Source organism: Bos taurus, chromosome 9 (assembly GCF_002263795.3).
Source record: "Bos taurus isolate L1 Dominette 01449 registration number 42190680 breed Hereford chromosome 9, ARS-UCD2.0, whole genome shotgun sequence".
NCBI lineage: Eukaryota > Metazoa > Chordata > Mammalia > Artiodactyla > Bovidae > Bos > Bos taurus.
This window is the reverse complement of record NC_037336.1, coordinates 86,432,021-86,452,220: the sequence shown is the minus strand read 5'-3', so window position 1 is coordinate 86,452,220 and position 20,200 is coordinate 86,432,021. Positions and strand designations below refer to the sequence as shown.

Here is a 20,200-nt window from a genome sequence, read left to right as displayed (position 1 = left end):
TTGCACTTAAGAGGACTCAGCTTCGATCCCTGGTTGGGGAATTAAGATCCCACGTGCCGCAGAGCAACTAAGTCTGCACACAGCAACTACTGAGCCCTCGCCACAACTAGAGGGTCCATACGATGCAACGGAAGGTTTTGCATGATGCGACAAAGATCCTGTGTGCCACAACTGAGACTTGACGCAGCCAAACAAATAAACAATAAAAAAAAAAAGAAAGTGAAGGAATGGTCAAAGGCAGTACTGGATGCCAAGGTAAGGCCAAAGGAGATGAGGCCTTACAAGTGTCCACTAGATCAGGGCTTTGGCAGTAGCATCAGCCAGAGGTGGTGGTGAAGGTGTGAATGTCAGGTGGTGGCGGGCAGAGGGACAAACACTTAGGAGGGGGTTGATCACAGTGGGTGGAGGCAGGCTTCCCTGGAGACTCAGTGGTAAAGAATTTGCCTGCAATGCAGGAGACTTGGGTTTGATCCCTGGGTTGGGAAGATCCGCTGGAGAAGGGAATGGTAACCCACTCCAGCATTCTTGCCTGGAAAATCCCATGGACCGAGGAGCCTGGCGGGCTACAGTTCTTGGGGTCACAAAGAGTCAGACATGATTGAGTGCCCACAATGGAGTGGGGGAAATCTAGGCTGACTAGGGGGTAACCAGACACATTGTGATGCTGTTGAAAATGAAAAAAGAAAAAGAAAAAGAGTGGTGGGACAAATACTTAGGATACTTTCCACAGGGAGTGGAAAATAACCAGTTGAAAATCTGCGGGCAGTGTGGACAGAGGATTGAGAGATTTCTCCCCCAAGTTGCTGTTTTCTCCGTGAATTGGGAACAGGCAGATGATGTCTTGAAACTGAGGGCAGTGACGTGGAAGATGAAGATCAGGGGCCAATTTGAGAGACAGGCAATTTGAAAAAGTCAGCTTTGAGAAAACAGAAGACTATATGATTCATTTCAATCTTATCCTGACCCTTAGAATTGTCCTTTAAGGAAAAACCTCTCTGCCCAAGAGACTCAGTTGGAACTCTAGTTAACCGAGTCGTGAACTCTTCTACCCCGGGTCATGGAACAAGTAACTGTCAGAACTCAGAATTGATCCTGTGAGGGTAGCCTTGGCCCTGGCCGTTTAGCCAGTTCCATCAGACTTCAGTTTCATTGAGTATTCTAGGTCAGGCCAGTTGGCTGTTCGCAGTTTGCCGAGTTGATTTGCTTTTGCACTTTCGTTAGGCACAACAGAGCCTGAATCTGGGACCTTGAGCCATTGCTGACACCGGTAGAGGCTGGGGAGGCCTGTTAGGAATTCTAAGTGTGGCTCTTCAGAAAGAGATGTTAAGCTCGTGTTTCTCCTGATAGATGTTGGTTGCCGTCCAGAGGAAAGTTAAAAGTTCCCATTGCTTTTTCCAGAAAGAATAATGGGGAGCCCTTGTGCTCAAGCCAACAATCCCTCTTCTCAATAAAACAAATAGGTTCTAATGTTGGCAGCTTTCTGAGCTGTTGTGAGGATATAAAGGCTGCTCTGTCTTTTTCTGTGGTAAATATACAGCAGGCGTTTAACTCATTACTAGATAAATCACACTGCAATGGCTCAGAAGAGGCATCAGTACCAGTTTTTAATTCTGTCCTTTCTAACTTTATGTTCTTTTTCTCCGCTTTCTTGTGGTAGAACTGACAAATAAAATTGTAATGTGATGTAATTTAATGTAATTTAAAGTGATGATTTGATTAATTTCTCCTTTCTTGACTAATTTGGTTCCTGAAAAAGATACAGATAAACTTAGTTAATAAAGGCAATTTAAACGAGTTGATTAATTTGACTAATGAATTGTTTATAGAAATGCTGTGGTGAGATTCTTAGTGTTCACCTGAGGGTCGGGGGGCTGCTCTGCATTTCCCAGCTCACACGTACCATGTGGCACCATGGACTAACTGCCCAACAGGGAGATGGACAGACGTGATTTCAACCATTGCTAGGCTTGGCACTTAAAACCACCCCACAGGAGTCTCTGGCTCTTTTCCTACTTCTATGATGACCAAGGAGGCCATGTGTTCTGGTTGGCATGCATTGAAGATGGAAGAGGGCCACCCAATCCATGTCAGGCATTATGTGATCAAGAAATAAACTTCTGTTGTGTTAAGCCACTGAGTTTTCTGGGTTTTCCTATTATTGTAGTAATGCCTAACCTCACTAATACACAAATCAATTGATAGCACTTTATCAGGAAAGACAAAATCTTCTACAAGTCCCCAGAGATCGCAGGTATTGAAATGAGACAGCAGGGTTTTCCCATCTCAGAGCTGTCTGCAAAGCTCTGCCTTGACTTTAAGATCATAGTCTACATATCTGTAGAAATTTCCAGAGGGCTTTACATTGAGTTCTTATTGTGGACCATAAGCTGCAATAATAGGCTTCTGACAGGAAACCAAGGTTGTTTTCCTTTAAGGTGACAACGTAGTGGCAGTCAAAAAATGACTATTTCTGTGTAATTTACTCGTGTTCTGGAATCTCCCTAAGCCACACTACCCCATGAGTAAGCTGTAGCTGGGATCAGAGTAGCCTCCCATGTTTCACTGTCTCTTCTGGCTGCCCTCTGTTATACAGCCTGTGAAAATCTCTGGAAATGTTCCTTGGCGGGTGGGGAGGGGGTCTCTAGAGGATAGCTCCTATTGAACAAGTGGAGGTATCTCAAGCTATCAAATGGCACGTTCCATCTTCTCTTTTGTGCCAGGCTCCTCCATCGGGTATCACCCTCTCTGCCAGGTGTTCTTTCCTGCTTACCATGGATGGTGCCAGTGCTACATACATCTGAGGGACCATCTGTAGTTGGGCATCATTTCCGTTATTTGGAGGCATAGGCAGTAGATAATTCTTATGAGTACACAGTGCTGGATAGTCAGAGTCACCTTCCCCTTCAATCACCAAGTCAAGCTTGTCTAATTTGCTTAACTCCTAGAGTAAATATTACACAGGAGACTTCTATTGGGTCCACCTCACCAGTTTTCCATAGAATCTAGCAGTATTTACAGGGCTATGATGAGTTTCCCACTACACCTATAATTGTTGTTGTTTATGTCATGTCCAACTCTTTGTGACCCCATGGACTATAGCCCACTGGGCTCCTCTGTCCATGGAATTCTCCAGGCAAGAATACTGGAGTAGGTAGCCATTCCCTTCTCTAGGGGATCTTCTGGACCCAGGGATTGAACCTGGGTCTCCTATATTGCAGGCAGATTTTTTACCATCTGAGCCACCAGGGAATGCCTCATCTAAATCTGATTCCTGGAACCACAGCTAGCAACAAGTTGGCCTGGGAAGGCTGGCTTGCTTGGGATCATTCCTGTTGTCATCTTACTCAAAACCCTTGGTACAGCAGTCAGTAAATACATTTTGCAGGGATTAATAAACAAACTAGTGCTTTGAAAAACCCACTAATATCTAAGAATCCCACTCAATGGAGTTGTTGTATGTGTACAACAAAGATGCAGAGTCTTGTTCGACCCCTTTCCTCCTCAGCGATGGATGCGTTTTACTGAGGTCCTCCTGTGTGCAAGGCATTCTGTAAAACCCCTTGCATATATGATCTCATTATTTTTTATGACAACCATATGGACTAAATGTTGTTTCTCCATTTGCCAGCAATGGAAATTGAAGTTCAGAGAATCCAAGCAAATTGCCCAAGGTCATAGAGGGTAACCCTGAGATTAAAATGCAAGCCTGCCTCTGTCCGAAGCTTATGTCTTTTTTTTTTTTAAACCATAGTGAGCTATTGTGGAGGAAAGTTTCTAATCATCCACTACTATTTATCTAGCCTATGCAACAACTCTGGGGCTCACTATAAAAGCCCAGAGTAGGTTTGAGCCCCTTCAGCTCTGGTACCTTCCATGGTCTCTACCTCTCATTTTTCCCAATTTTGGACAGCAAAAGTAGGAATGTGGATTAAAAACAAACAAACAAACTATACTGAGTATTCTGAACACATCTCCCAAGAACAAACAGTAATTCTCAGTATCATCTCTATTAAGAAAGAGAGATATTTTTCCCAACTTGAAACATACTTTCATGTATTTCCCTCATCCACATTGTAATATGTAAAGCAGTTTAAAGCAATCCACTCATTTAATTAATGAGTAGTGTCATTAGCTTCTTTTTCCATGTGCCTGCTTTCAAACTTTCTTACTTTTTTCACTCTTCACCCACCACTGCTCCATTCAGAAAATAAGAATTTGGACTGAAAAAAAACCATCATTTGGTCCTTAGCTATTCTAAGATGCAGTCAGGGGACTTTCCTAGCTGTCTAGTGGTTAAGACTCCACATTTCCAGTGCAAGGAGTGTGGGTTCAATCCCTGGGTGGGGAACTAAGTTTCCCCCCAAATAAGTAAATAAAACGAAACCTAAAAAAAGACCTAGCCAGATTTGAAATTATTACCTAAAAAATTAAGAAGTAATAGATGCATAAGCATTATGAAATGCAAACAGCCTAGAGGAGATTAAAAAATAAGCCTCTTCCACTCCAATCTGAAGTCTAGGACTGAAAGATAACTATTTTTATTTATTAATGTCTAAATTATTTTGGGAACTACTGGAAATATGCTTAAGGCTTCCCCAGTGGCTCAAGAACCCACCTTCAAAGCAGGAGACTCAGGTCTGACCCCTGGGTCAGGAAGATCACCTCTGAGAAGGAAATGGCAACCCACTCCAGTATTCTTGCCTGGGAAATTCCATGAACAGAGGAGCCTGGAGGGCTACAGTCTATGGGGGTCGCAAAAGAGTTGGACATGACTTAATGACTAAACAACAACAAGAAATATGCTTATACCTCTTTTTCTTAATTTCTCAACTTTGATTAGTATCTAAGAAAGAGGAAGGATTTTTCATACTTATGACTATTAATTCCCATGTGCCCTCCTCCCGACAATTGTACTGTATTTTCTGAGGAGGGAGGAGAGAAAGCTGATCTCTGCCCATCTGTCTCACTGGCAGTCCTTTCCACAGTTACCCTGGTGTCTGCCCCCTGGTTCACTCCTGCTCTGTGCTGGTTGACTCAGAGTTTGGCATTTCTTGAAACTTGTGTCAATCCAGGGTCTCATCAGGAAAACAGGACTCATGCCAGATAGTTCAATAGAAAGAATTTAATTAGTGGGATTAATTATAAAGGCTTTAAAAGAGCTGACAGAGCAAACCGGAGGATGAAGCAGCTCAGAATTAGGAAGCAGATGTGGGTTGGGGGATGAGAGTTCATTCCCCTTGCTGGGCGCTGGAACTCCAGCGCAGGTCACAGAGCTGGACTCAGGTCTCCAGGTAGGAACTGGAACCATTTGGTAGATGGAGCTACTGATGGAGGCTTTGCTCAAAGCCAAGAAAGAAGGGGAAGAAAGACCCAAATTTCTTCCTTCCTCCTACTGTGCATCCCTCACTAATGCCTCCCATCAGTTGAAACTGGCCAGAAACCAGTTTATCAAGGGAGTCTGGAAAATGTAGATTGGAGGGGTCAGTAACCTGAGAGACAGAAAGAGTAGGAAGAGAATCTGAGAGCAAACAGATGAAGTAAAATGGGTTGAATTGAACCCTGCTGCTAAGTCACTTCAGTCGTGTCCGACTCTGTGCGATCCCATAGACAGCAGCCCACCAGGCTCCCCTGTCCCTGGGATTCTCCAGGCAAGAACACTGCCATTTCCTTCTCCAATGCATGAAAGTGAAAAGTGAAAGTGAAGTTGCTCAGTCGTGTCTGACCCTCAGTGACCCCATGGACTGCAGTCTTCCAGGCTCCTCCATCCATGGGATTTTCCAGGCAAGAGTACTGGAGTGGGGTGCCATTGAAGACATGTTGAAGTTCTAAGCCCCAGAACCACAGAATGGGAACTTATTTGGAAACAGAATCATTGATGATGCAATTAGTTAGGTTAAGAAGGGGTCATACTGGTGTAGGGTGGGCCTTCACCTAATACGACTGATGTACTTATAAGAAGATGAATGACACAGAGACACACAGGCAGAGTGCCATGGGACAACAGAGGCAGAGACCAGAGTGAAGCATCTAGGAGGCAGACAACACCCAGGACCACTGGTTGTCACAGACGCTAGGGTAGAGGCATGGAATGGATTCTCCCAGACAACCCTCCAAGGGAACCACCCCTGCCAACACCTGTATTTCAGACTTAACAATTCCAGAAGTGTGAGAGAATAATTTTGTATTGATCTAAGTATCTAACTTTGGGATACTTTGTTACAGATAGGCACAGGGTTCTTCTGAAAAGAGTGCTCACACTTCTTCCACCTGTATTCTGGGCTACAACTTTCTCAGCAATGACTTTATATCAGTACAATCTCATGTACTTCTTGGTTTTCAAAAATATGTCAAAATACCTGGTCTATCGTACTCAGGACTCTTACGGCTTCATGCTACTCTGTCATTTCAATGAAATTCCATGAATGAGAGCAAGTCTGCTATCCTAAAGCAGAACACTCCACCCAACATGGGCCAGGTTCAATGTTTAGGGCATCCTCACTTCCTCCTGTCCAGGGATGAGGTCTTCTAATTACACATACAGTGAATACAGGCATATCAAATACAAAACAAAGTTTTACATAAAAGAAGTCACTATACCCCATTCACCCTGCAGGAGGGCATGGCAACCCACTCTAGTACTTGCCTGGAGAATCCCATGGACGGAGTAGCCTGGGGCAGGCTACAGTCCACAGGGTCGTAAAGAGTCGGGCATGACTGAAGTGACTGAGCACACTTGCACATACCCCATTTTGGAGCTTCCCTGGTGACTCAGTGGTAGAGAATCTGCCTGCAATGTACGAGGCATGGGTTCAACTCCTGGGTTGGGAAGATCCCATGAGAAAGAAATGGTTACCCACTCCAGTATTCTTGCCTGCGAAATCCCATGAACAGAGCAGCCTGCCAGCTACAGTCCATGGGGTCACAAAGAGTCGGACACGACTTAGTGACTGAACAACAACAATACTCCATTTATAGAAGATGGAACCTTTGAATTTTAGTTCACTGATTGATATAACTTGTCAAAATAATTAGGATGCCGGAACTTAGTTATGAAAATATCTATCTTCTCTAGAAAAAGAACTGCTATGCCTTTCCTTAATGTTTAGATGATTAATTTATGGTTAATGTTTTAGAGAACAATGTTATTTCATGTCTCTTACAGAAAACCAGTTTGGATAATATGTTCTGCTCCTCTGGCTAAATCAAACTCTATACTTCTAAAATTTCTCAAAGTTCTTAAAAAGCAAATAGCAGTAACAACAGCAGCAACAGTATGTACGAACCCCATGTGGTACCAACAGCCTGAGACATGACTGACCACTGGCTCTGAGAAAAATTACTAGTTATATGCCTACAGACCCCCCAGGTTTAAAGGGACCACGGAACCACACAGCTTCTAAAACTCCCATATGTTCTTATCATGAGCACTGAATCAGCTATTTAGTAATTGCTTAGGGTATTCTTGTCTGATGGGAAAAAAAATAAAAGCAGCCTTCTGACACATAATATTTCTTAAAAATGACTACATACTAAACATTTAGAAAATATAAAACCATTATTTTGAAAGACGTTCTTACATGGATTCGTGGTATTAAAGGGCATGATTTTTAAGATCTAAAAGAAAAGAAACAAAGCTATCCAGATCCAACCTTTTAGCTGCTTTAAATTATTTTTCTCCACCTCCATGGTAGTAAAGTGATTTCCAGTGGAAACACCCCTTGAGAACCTACATCTTACTTTTTTTTTTTTTTTTGAGTATGGGGGAAAGAGAAAGGGGTGACCTGGTCTTAAGAATCCTCTTAACAAGGATTATTTTTACATTGCAATCCCAGAGGGTTCTGCACATACTTGCTCATTTTTTCTGGCTTTATACATCAATGGATTGAGTTTGGTGATAGAAAAAACAAAAAACGACACCAAAAAAACGCTACTGTTTTTAAGGGTTAAGTTGGCTAGATTTGCTGACTTCCCTGGAAAATTGTGATCTTTATGATACCGTGTGTTCCATAGGAATGGGAATTATTGTCTGGCTTCTGCAGTGTGTATGTGACGCCAAGGTCATGTTCTAGTTCCTGGAAGAGCTGAGACTCAGTTCCCAACAGTGTGATCCTACATGTTCTCACAGCTATCTCACAGCTCATGGTACCTGCCAGAGCACAGTAACTCAGCTTCCTGGAGAAGTAACATCCCTCCTGGCAGGGTTCCAGGTTCTCCCCACTGCCCATTGTAAATGCCAGGGGCCGTCACCTGGGCTCTAGTGTATGGAGTCCTGAGACTTTGAATTCAGGCTCTCCCTAACTGATACTGTTTCTCCTGAGCCTTGAGCTCCAGACTCAGTTTCCCTATGGTACTTTTTCATAACCTTCCATGACAAGATGCTCAAGGTGTCTCAGCTTTTGCTCCAAAGCTTCCTTAATCATTCACTCAATAAAAATGTGCAGAATGCTTACCTTGTGTGCTGCCCTTTGCTAAAGCACAGTGAGAATGACCAACAAATACATGACATGGGTCCTGCGTAGACACTTGATTGGCTGACCCATAACCCATTCTCAATCCCTTTTCCCTTGTCTGCCTCCACTTCAAATACTGGAAAAACTAAATATTTGTTTTCTCAGCCTTTTTTGCAGCTGACAATGGCCATGTGTGACACAGTTTTGATTGGGAGAGTTGTAACAGGGCCAGCATCTTTGCTCTTCCTTCCAAGTCAGAGCTATAGCTAACTCATTATTTTTAATGTTTTCATGACAGTTCATAGTGCGTATGTACTATACTCATCCAACCATTCCCCAAGTGAATGATAGCTGTTATTTCTTATTTTTCCCGATACAACAATGCTGCAATAAACATTTCTTTTCATGTATTCTATGTATCGGTGCTTTTCTTTCTTTTAGGTTAGAGTCCCAGATGCTATATTACTTGGTGAAAATATATATGTATTTAAATTTCAAAAGATATTGACAGTTTTTCAAAAAATGTAGCAGTCCCAATTCTCAGTAGCTATATATAAATGTGCTTATTTCACTGCATCTGTATCAACACTGGGGTTATTTCTGCTTTCAAATTTTGCCAATTTGATGAATGAAAATAGATAATAATGTTGGTCTAATTTTAATGTCCCTGAATCCTAATGAAACCGTTCATCATAGATTTATTAGCCATTGTACTCTCATCTGTGAATTTCCTGTTTATACCCTCTGCCCATTTTTCTAAAGGCCTGTTTGTTTTTTTTCTTGTCAACTTGTAGACACTTTTCTGCATGTTAAAGATATAATCCTATGCCTACCGTATATATAGCAAATATATTTTCAGTCTACTATGTCTTTTGAATGGAAAAAGACATAAACAGTTTTTAAAAAGTTTATATAAGCAAATATGTCTTTCCTTTCCTTTATGACTTCCTTATTTAGGAAATTCGGTCCACTTCAAGGAGTTTGTTTTCTGAACTTGGTTCAACATTTTAGTAGTATATTTTTTGGGGGCCTGTAATGTGAGACATACCAGTCTTTAAGAGAACAAGAGTTGCAAAGGCATATTTGTAGAAAAACAAGCTAGTCTATGGGTAAGGGAGGCTTCCCTGGTGGCTCAGTGGTGAAGAACCTGCCGGCCAGTGCAGGAGATGTTAAGAGACACAGGTTTGATTTCTGGGTCAGGAAGATCCCCTGGAGGAGGGCATGGCAACCCACTCCAGTATTCTTGCCTGGAGACTCCCAAAGACAGGGGAGCCTGGCAGGCTACAGTCGCAGAGTCAGACACGACTGAAGAGACTTAGATACAGCACTAACAACTAACAACAGTGCATATAAAGCATTTAGCAGAGGGTTTAGCACACAACAAGTGATAACCATTGTTATTACTGTTATTGGTGAAGAAAAGAAGTAGGAGGGAATTTCAGAAAAATAGTCTGAGGTTAAATGGATTAGACATTAATCTATAAGGAGTGGAAAACAAAGGAGAGTTTGGCAGCAGAAGAGTAATATGGGAGAGGTGGTGTTTAATGAAAATTGACCTCTTTCAGAACCCTCAATGGCTTAGATTGTAAAGAATCTGCCTGCAATGAGGGAGACCTAGGTTCGATCCCTGGGTTGGGAAGATCCCCTGGAGAAGGGAATGGCAGCCCACTCCAGTATTCTTGCCTGGAGAATTCCATGGACAGAGGAGTTTACAAGGCTACAGTCCATAGGGTCACAAAGAGTCAGGCACAACTGAGTGACTACATTTTGTTTAACTTTTTGGGACCCATGGTTCCCTAAATGCCATATTTATATTTATGTATTTTTATCTCAATATCTTATCTTAGAAAAAAAGGAGTATGTATCAAACCCAATCATATTTATTTATTTATTTATTTTTTCCCCAATCATATTTAAAAGGTCATTGTGACATAGTCAGGTTGTGATTATTCTATCAATCCACATCTGACTTTAGGTGGAAATTTTGGTCTCATAATTAAAAACATATTCAGTCTAAAAACAGAACAAAACTCTACAATTTGAATTTTTTGGCTACACCACAAAGCTTGTGGGGTCTTAAGTTTCTGTTCAGGGATTGAACCTGGGCACCCAGCAATGGAAGCAGAGTCCTAACCACTGGACCACCAGGGAATTCCCAACAAATTAAATTTTCTTTATCCTCATTTGTAGGGAGCTTGGTGTTGTTATTCAGCTAAGAACAGTTGAGGGTCATCTCACTGGTTCTTACAGGACAACTACAGGCAAATAGGATTCCACCTGCAGAGAGATGTGTCCACCTTCCACAACTATTATGGACCGAATGCTTGTGTCCCCTCCATATTCATATGCTGAAGTTCTAACCCCAGCACAACTGTATTTGGAGATAGGGTCTTTGTGGAAGTAATTAAAGTTAAATGAGGCCGTAGGGTGAGGTCCTGAGCTGATAGGATTTGTGTCCTTACAAGAAAAGACATCAGAGAGCTTGCCCCTCTCTCAGTGCTCACACAGAAGAAAGGCTACATGAACACACAGTGAGATCATGGCTGCCTATAAGCTGAGAGGAGAGGCCTTACTACAAAATCAAACTAGCCGGCAACTTGATCTTGGACTTCTAGCCTTCAAAACTGAGATAAAATAAATGTTTGTTGTTTATGGCCCCAGTCTGTGATAATAATTTTTTATGATAGCCCGAGCAGACTAATGCAACATCCAGCATCAAACTCTCCTTCTATATATGGATGCTAAGGGTTATTTTAATTGAAGTAAAGATTATTTTTTAAGAATGCAGTTTCTCTATTCCTACCAAATCAAGGTTGCTTTGTCTTCAAGGAAAGAATGTCTGGAGCCCAAATTCTGGGGGAGGATAAAGAAACAGTCTCCTCCCCACCCTCCTGAGTCAGCAGAATGTTGCCCTCCTTCATGAAGCAATGGGAGACTTAGACCATTGGCTTCTGCCACATGATCAAGTAAACCAAATACTTGGAAGAGTTATAAAATACAGGGGGAAAAAAGCAACCACATATTGACCTTAACCCACTCTCATGAATTCCCAGTTATGGTTTCTTTCAAAGGGACATGACATGGCTTGACTCATAAGCTGCTCTTCCTACCTGATGATCTCCTTGTTTTGGAAAATCCTGAGAGACTATATAGGCAAATGGACAACGGCCAGAGCCTATATAAAAAGATCTACAACATGCCCAGGAAACCAAGCCCTTTATCTACAATAAACAATCCAGGCAGGCAGCCTGCTCTGAGTCAGATTTGTGGATTGCTATCTCTAGTAACAATCCAGAAAGCTAAAGAATAACTTCTATGACAATTGGCTCCGAGTCACCAGGACTTGATTAACAGCTTCCAACTTCTGTAATTTTTTTGTTGCTTCAAACTTAGGATCAGCCAGGGAAAGCTAAACCCCACTTTCAGTTAGCTCACCCGCAGCTTTCCTGGTCAATGGGCTCCAATGAGGGCATGTCTGAAACCCTCTCCTTTTCCACTAAAAAATTCCCACTACTCTGCCTGCCTTTGTGTGCGTGTTAGTCACTTAGTCACGTCTGACTCTTTGCAACCCCATGGACTATAGCCCACCAGGCTCTCCTCTGTCCATGGGATTCTCCAGGCAAGAATACTGGAGTGGGTCGCCATTTCCTTCTCCAGGAGGTCTTCCCGACTCAGGGATCGAACCAGGGTCTCCTGCATTGCAGGCAGATTCTTCACCATCTGAGCCACTAGGGAAGTTTCTCTGAGCCATTGCCTTTGAGTTTGTTGAAACGTAAATGACTTTGGCTGACTGCCTTGTTACAACATAGTTTTTGCTTGTTCTCCCTTGGTTGGTCTTCTTTAATTTCTCTACTATCTTTTTATATATTCCTTGGAAGATTTGAGAAATTCTTTTCTTCCCTAATTGTGCCCAGAAAGATTTTCTGTCGTATTTGGGGTAGAGATAGGGTTCCCCTCCCCCTTCAGGATTGTAAATTGTGGGTTTGATCCCTGGGTTGGGAAGATTTCCTGGAAAAGAGAATGGCAACCCACTCCAGTATTCTTGCCTGGAGAATCCCATGGACAGAGGAGTTTACAAGGCTACAGTCCATGGGGTCACAAAGAGTTGGACAAGAGTGAGCAACTAACACACGTGCCCACATGATATAGTATTAAAAAATCATGCGAGATGTTTGCGAAGATATAAACCAATGCTTAGCATGAGGGAGAGGTGCATCAGGTTATCCTGTCTTTGGGTAAATGTGGACTTGGAATACTGAACACAGGGATCATGTCCCAGAGTGATTGTTCTAGGCTGGTAATGTGCCTGCGGGGGCCCCTGACCACCTGTTCCTGCTCTCTCCCACCCCGGTCACTTTTTCAAAGGTATTTATAGTGACTTAAGCCTGTGTTTCTGAGCTCCAGGATCTGACCCCTGGCCGCCCGCGGCTGCCCTGCCTTCACTGAGTGCTGTTCTGGTTGTGTCGTCTCCTGAGTGTCCCCTCGGGGACTGAACACGGTTCAGATGCTTGTTTTGCTCAAGCCAGTGAAAGAGGCATGAGGAACACCTCAAAGGAGCCTTTCCACCTGCTGATCTTGGCAGTTCTGCTGTTTTGAAAGCCAACAGATCAGTGGGAAGGAGGAAATTTCATTCCCTTAGGGCTTCTCTGCTTAGCAGCCCTGACAACAAGAGTAACCAAGTGCATTTTAGGGGAGTCGTTAGAACCAGGTCCTTATCTGCATCATTTGGAATAAAGTTTGATAAAAACAGAAACATGAACTCTAAAAACTCTCCACTAAATTCAGACTGATTCAGCACTCATTTTAGTCTGTTTTTCCTCATTAATAAGAATAAATAAGTAACTCCCTAAAGTTAGGTATTGCTAACAAGTAGAAATCCATTTAAATGAATTTGGAAACTGTGGGATTTTTAATGTAACCATATAATCTACGTCACCGACAAACTTTAAATGACTTGATAAAAAATGGAGATTCCAAGATGCTGAAGCTGAATCTCCAATACTTTGGCCACCTGATGCAAAGAGCTGACTCATAGGAAAAGACCCTGATGCTAGGAAAGATTGAGGGCAAGAGGAGAAGGGCGTGACAGAGGATGAGATGATTGGATGGCATCACTGACTCAATGGACATGAATTTGAACAAACTTCAGAAGATAGAGAAGGACAGGAAAGCCTGGCATGCTGCAGTCCATGGGGTGGCAAAGAGGTGGACATGACTCAACAACAAGAAAGGTGCCATTTGATGTTTAACAGCTTATCCCTTTGTTGGTAGATGGGGAGGGCACTTCTCAGGGTTTCCTCAGCTTCACCTAGGCTGATAGCAGCACTCAACAAAGGCTCCACAAAGCACTGTATATTGACTCATCAGCAGTTTCCAAGAAAATAATGCTCATGGTTGAACAAGTTAGAGTAACAGAGTTTGAAATAGAAGTATTGACACAGGCACAAGGTACCAACTTATCTCTGTCCGTGTTTAGTTATTGATCAGTTGGACTGGAGACCTAGAGTCCAATCACCAGTGATAGCATAGACTGGAAACTGTGGCTCCTCCTTTTGTGTGTAGCCATCTTTGAATCACAAATAGTCCTTCAAACTGTCCAGCTGTCACTTATAAACAGCTGAGAGACCTTTAAGGAGAGGGATCTAGAAATAGGTCCATAAGTGCAATTAATGGGAAAAATAAAGAAGTAACTTTTCAATGTACTGCCCTGGCACTACTTACCAATGCAGAAGAGAGGGGGTGGTCAGCCTCCCCTAAGCGACTATTGTGTGCCTGTGTGTTCAACGACTGCTAGCAATCATCAATAGTGAATCTTTTGTTTGGGGGTCCAGTCTTTACCACACAGTTTGATTTTCCTAGTATTTTCCATGTCCAACCCTTTCTTTTCTTCTTACATGTCCCTGCTTATGTTCCTTCCTCTCTGTGGAATGCTTGCCTCCCAACCAATGAAAATCTCGCACCCTTGGGGGTCCATTTCTCAGCTGTGTCCAATTCTTTGCAACCCCATGGACTGCAGCCCTTCAGGCTCCTCTGTCCATGGGGCTCTCCAGGCAAGAATACTGGAGAGGGTTGCCATTCTCTTCTCCAGACACCCTTGGGTGTCCAGGTCACCCTTAAGGATTTCTGTGTCCTCAGAACTGGTACATGACTAACCATTTGGACTAGCCAGTTTAAACATACTTCTTCTGATTTGATGAGTGTTACTCTTGCTTCTGTAGCTGGACATCCTTCATCCAGATCAGGATGACGTTGGAACTTGTCATGTGTCTTGTCTGGGGCGGAGAGGAATAGACATGCTGGGAATATTTGTTGCTGTCATTCTGGGGTTGTGAACATGGTCTGTGGGTTGATGATTTCCTGTTAGCCAGGATCATCCTATATTCATGATTTAATACTGTGGCATTGACACATGGCTTCTGCTTAAAATGAGCCTTGATTCAGATCACTGTCAGCCCTCCTGAGTCAGGTGACTTCCTTTGTTTCCATTGGATGCCGTGGGATGCTGGAACTCCGTGTGTCATTTTAGTATTAGTGATGCTTTAGAACTCACCAGACAGGTATTATAACTTTCCTGCTTCCCTCGTCCTTCATGCTCTGGCTGGTCAGGTCCACTCAGACTGGGCTGGTGTTCTGTAGAGACTTGCCTCAGTGGGGTAGGCTGACTGTACTCCAGAATCACACTTAGGTTGGAAAATGTGGCTGTAAGAGGTGCCCACTGAGAGTGTGTCTTTTCCCTAATAGGCATGGAGCTGTCAGCGACACAGTGGCACCTAGAATATCTAGGCAAGCTCTCAACGTGTAATTGCCAGGATTTAGGATTACTGTGTTACTTTTGATTTGGCCTATTGCTTTCCCCAGAAACAGCTATTTCCAGGCATCTCTGTCACAAAGAGGTTTCTGGGAAAGGAGACATAGTTCTCCCTTTCCAGGGAAATCAGAAAACTTTTAACCTTTCCTTCCCTAGAGTAAGGCAGCAACCCCTTTGCCCTAAGTATCTTCTTTTTGAATCTTGGGGCTTGTTATAACAATTCCTTGTGATAACAACTCCTATCTTAGAGGTGATATGAAGATAAAAAAGGCATCAGCCTGGTGTAAATTTTATGCATGTTCTTCCATATGCATGCTTTTCAAGGTCTTTTATGCATGTTTTTCATGCATGTTTTATATATGTTTTTCAGGTCCTGGTATGAGATAACTGGGGCCAAAAGCAACAAAGGAAATAATTGAACATCAACAAGGCTGTTTTCCTTAGAAGATTCAAACTTTGGGGAGTCTAGTTCTAAGTTCCAGGATCATGGACTGAACCCTCATTACAGCATTCAGATCAAGTCTGTGGCCTGGATCACCTGTAGGAAAGGTGCCCACATGCCCACCTTAAACTTGTACAAACGTGAAGGCTTCACGGCGAAAGATCCAAAAGGGCAAGCCTCTAACTTGGGAAGAGCTTTTATTATGTTTTCAGTGACACTCTAAAGTACAAATTGTTTAAACCAAATTTCTTTCATCCATTTTATAGTCATATTAGAGCTTATGTATTCTTTCTACTTTCATTAAATCAATTACCCAGTTGGAAATTCTGTAGTTCTCAGCGATATATTGATAAAAGCTGAAATTTAAAATCTACTCAGTCAACTGTTGGTAGACTGGGGCTGTATTGTACAACTCAAAATGAAATGCACTTTGGGGTGTGTGTAACCTTAAGTCCAGTTTCAACCTTTCATTACCTGGGTGAATCCTGCCCTGTGGTAACAGGTGTGGACACCGGTAGTCAGATGACTGGGATCTACAGGAAGTTTACAGTGGGACGGCGTATTTGTTCTCCTGCTCTGCAGAGGTAGTCATCATTGTTAAAATTCCTTGGGACTTGGAATGTACTATTTGGGCACATTATCAGCTCTGTCCTGAAATGAAGTCTGTTAGGTAGCGGAAGGGCTAAAAACTTGGCTGGAAATAGTGGTGGAGCAAGCCTGCCCTCTTACCAGCCCAATGGGTGAGGGGATTTAGTGCTTGTGTAGATAAGATCTGACCTAGTTAGGCATTGTCAGCATGTCCTGGTGCAAATGCTATGTCTTTCCTTGACTTTCCCAAGGGAAAAACAGATCTCAGGACATTAGCTTTTATTTCTCAGCATCTAAAGATGTTATAAATCTCTCATAAAGGGGATGAGATATTGGCCTCTAAAGGTTTCCATCGTCGGGCAGTCTTAGGAACATAATCTGATATGCAGTTTAATTGTTCTAACATGAAGATGTTTACAAAGGCAAGCATTATTTAATTTAATTTTTTTAAGTTTATTTATTTATTTTTGGCTCTATGGGTCTTTGTTGCTATGTGTGGGCTTTTTTCTAGTTCTGTATAGCCGGAGTTAGGCTTCCTTGGTGGCTCAGCAGTAAAGAATCCCCTGTAATGAAGGAGCTGCAGGAGACGTGGATTCGATCCCTATGTCGGGAAGATTCTTTGGAGGAGGAAATGGCAACCCACTACACTATTCTTGCCTGGAGAATCCCATGGACAGAGGAGCCTGACAGGCTACAGTCCACGGGGTCACAAAGAGTAGGACATGACTGAGCGACTAAGCATGCATCAGTTCAGTTCAGTCGCTCAGTCGTGTCTGACTCTTTGCGACCCCATGAACTGTACCCCCGCCAGGCTCCTTTGTCCATCACCAACTCCCACAGCTTGCTCAAACTCATGTCCATTGAATCAGTGATGCTATTCAACCATCTCATCCTCTGTCTCCCCCTTCTCCTCTAGCCTTCAATCCTTCCCAGCATAAGGGAAAGGGTCTTTTCCAATGAGTCAGTTCTTCGTATCAGGTGGCCAAAGTATTGCAGTTTCAGCTTTAGCATCAGTCCTTGCAATGAACATTCAGGACTGATTTCTTTTAGGATGGACTGGTTTGATCTCCTGCTGCCCAAGGGACTCTCCAGAGTCTTCTCCAACACCAAGCGTGCTTAGCGGGGGCGCTTTTGTTTTGATGCTGGGCTTCTCACTGTGGTGGCTTCTCCTTGTGGAGCATGGGCTCCAGGGAGCCCAGGCTTCATTAGTTGTGGCTCACGGACTTAGTTGCTCCACTGCATGTTGGATCTTCCCAGATCAGGGATCGAACTCGTGTCTCCTGCACTGGCAGGTGGATTCTTTACCACTGAGCCACCAGGGAAGCCATTTATTTAGTTTCTAAGTTGAAATTTTTAATTAATTAAATTTTAATTTTTTTCTTTTTATTTTTTTAGTGAAGGATAATTGCTTTACAGAATTTTGTTGTTTTCTGTCAAACCTCAACATGAATCAGTCATAGGTATACATATACACCTTTCCTTTTGAACCTCCCTCCCCATCCCACCCCCTCTAGGTTGATACAGAGCCCCTGTTTGAGTTTCCTGAGCCGTACAGCAAATTCCTGTTGGCTATCTATTTTACATATGGTAATGTAAGTTTCCTTGTTACTCTCTCCATATATCTCACCCTCTCCTCCCCGAAGTATAGTTGCTTTACAATTTTATATTAGTTTCAGGTGCTGCGGTTCATGGGGTCGCAAATGAGTTGGACACAACTGAGTGACTGAACTGAACTGAACTGAACTGAACACAAAATAGTGATTCATAATTTTATAGACCACACTCCATTTATAGTTATTATAAAATATTGGCTCTATTCCTTGTGATATACGCATTTAAAAAACAGTTAGCCTCCTTGTGTCATGTGGGATCTTCGCTCCATTACCAGGAATGGTAACCATGGCCCCTGCATTGAAAAGATGGAGTCTTAACCACTGCACAGCCAAGGAAGTCGCTGCATGCATTATTTTAAATGTAAATTTAGGCACAGAGGAAATTGGGCATATCCACAGGAAGTAAGTGTTTACTTCTTAATGGCATTAGGATCAACTTAGATTATAATGACAGTGACTCCTAGATATCTCTCGAAGAACTGACCTAAGCCCCATTGTAGCCAGTTTTGTGCTTGCTTTATTGTCTCTTCACGTCGTCATTTACTCACTTGTTCGTCACTTTGTGCAGGCACTGGGCTGGGTACTGAAGTTTTTCCAAGTCTGGAAAACACAGATTGCTTCCTTGAGAGATTATAGCAGAACAGGAGAGACAAAATAAACAGGCAATTGCTATACAGTAAGAAAGAGGAGGGCATGGAGATGCATAGCAGAGGCTGCATTCAGCTTCTGGTTGGGGTCCTGCAAAGGAGAAAGAATCCTGGTGAAAGTGAGTGTGGCTTTATATTGTAATATTTGACAGCCTAAGGCTCACCCTCTCTCTGGTTCCCCCACTCCTGTTCTTTAAACTTCTCCCCCCTGTTTTTCTATGATTATTCTTCTATGAATTTTCTATTTTTTTAAATCAAATTTCAAGTTTGGACTGCATTGAATTTATAGATTGATTTACAGAGAATCACTGTATCAGGACTGAGTTTTATAAACAAAATATAATTTTGTTCATTTGTTCACATCTGTTAAAATGACTTATGTGCTTAGTTGCTCAGTCGTGTCAGATTCTTTGCGACCCCAAGGACTGTAGTCCACTAAGTTCCTCTGTCTGTGGGATTCCCCAGGCAAGAATACTGGAGTGGATTGCCATGCCCTCCTTCAAGAGATCTTCCCAACCCAGGGATCAAACCCAGGTATCCCACATTTCAGGTGGATTCTTTACCATCTGAGCCACCAGGGAATGACTTCTGGTAGAGTTTTATTAATATATGTCTTATGCTTGTCTCGTTATGATGATTCCTAGTTATTTTCTCTGTGTAGTTTTTGCTATTGTGATTGGGATATTTTTCATTATATTGTACCACTGGTTATTTATGGTAATCTAGAAAGCTAGTGATTGTAGGTATATTTACTTTTCACTTGCTGCTGCTGCTAAGTCGATTCAGTCATGCCCGGCTCTGTGCAACCCCAGAGACGGCAGCCCACCAGCCTCCCCCATCCCTAGGATTCTCCAGGCAAGAACACTGGAGTGGGTTGCCATTTTCTTCTCCAATGCATGAAAGGGAAAAGTGAAAGTGAAGTCGCTCAGTCATGTCTGACTCTTCGCGACCCCATGGACTGCAGCCCACCAGGCTCCTCCGGCCATGGGATTTTCCAGGCAAGAGTACTGGAATGGGTTGCCAGTGCCTTCTCCGATTTTTCACTTGGGCACAGAGAAATCATACCAGACACAGGTGAGTCCCTTCACATTTACTGATTGCTATAGGTCAGGTTACCTGGGAATCAGAGTAGAAGACAGATCTGCATATAGGAGATTTATTGCGGTGTTTCCTCAAGACAACACGTAGGAGCAGTAAGGGCAGCAGGAGATTTTTCATAAAAATCCTTCACAATGAAGCTGAGCACAGCTGTGGACAGATTACCCTACTCCAGTCTGCGTATGTGAGGCGCTATGTTGACTTTGGTGTTGGATGAGGAGCTCAGTGTCTGAGATGATGTGAATTTCAAACTATAGGGAGGTCCTTGTTATCCTCTTATTCATTAGAAGAATCTCTACAGTTATAAGGATGCATAAGGGAGCCAAGTCGGGGCAAGCAAAACCCATCAAGCCTGAAAGCCTCACTGGTGCTCTGAGGGCCTAGGAAATGGGTCCTTAGGCAAAGGGCTGTCCCAGGTCAACACTAGAGTATTTCTCTGCTTACCATGTCAAGGCCTTTCATGGTCTGTCTCTTATTAATGGTCAGATATTAAAATAACAACAGTAAAACACATATTCAGTAGATTCAGGAACTCATACGGTAATGATGGCAAA

General features: G+C 42.8%; 1 long non-coding RNA gene across 1 annotated transcript; it reads right to left on the bottom strand.

Moving 5' to 3' along the window:
• Positions 1 to 1,582: 1,582 nt before the first annotated feature.
• LOC132346134 (uncharacterized) lies at positions 1,583 to 18,733 on the bottom strand. The gene is made up of 2 exons (XR_009495871.1): positions 18,450 to 18,733; positions 1,583 to 1,747 (listed from the first exon to the last, which is right to left on the bottom strand). It is a non-coding gene; the product is annotated as an uncharacterized lncRNA (long non-coding RNA).
• Between the last annotated feature and the right edge of the window lie 1,467 nt (positions 18,734 to 20,200).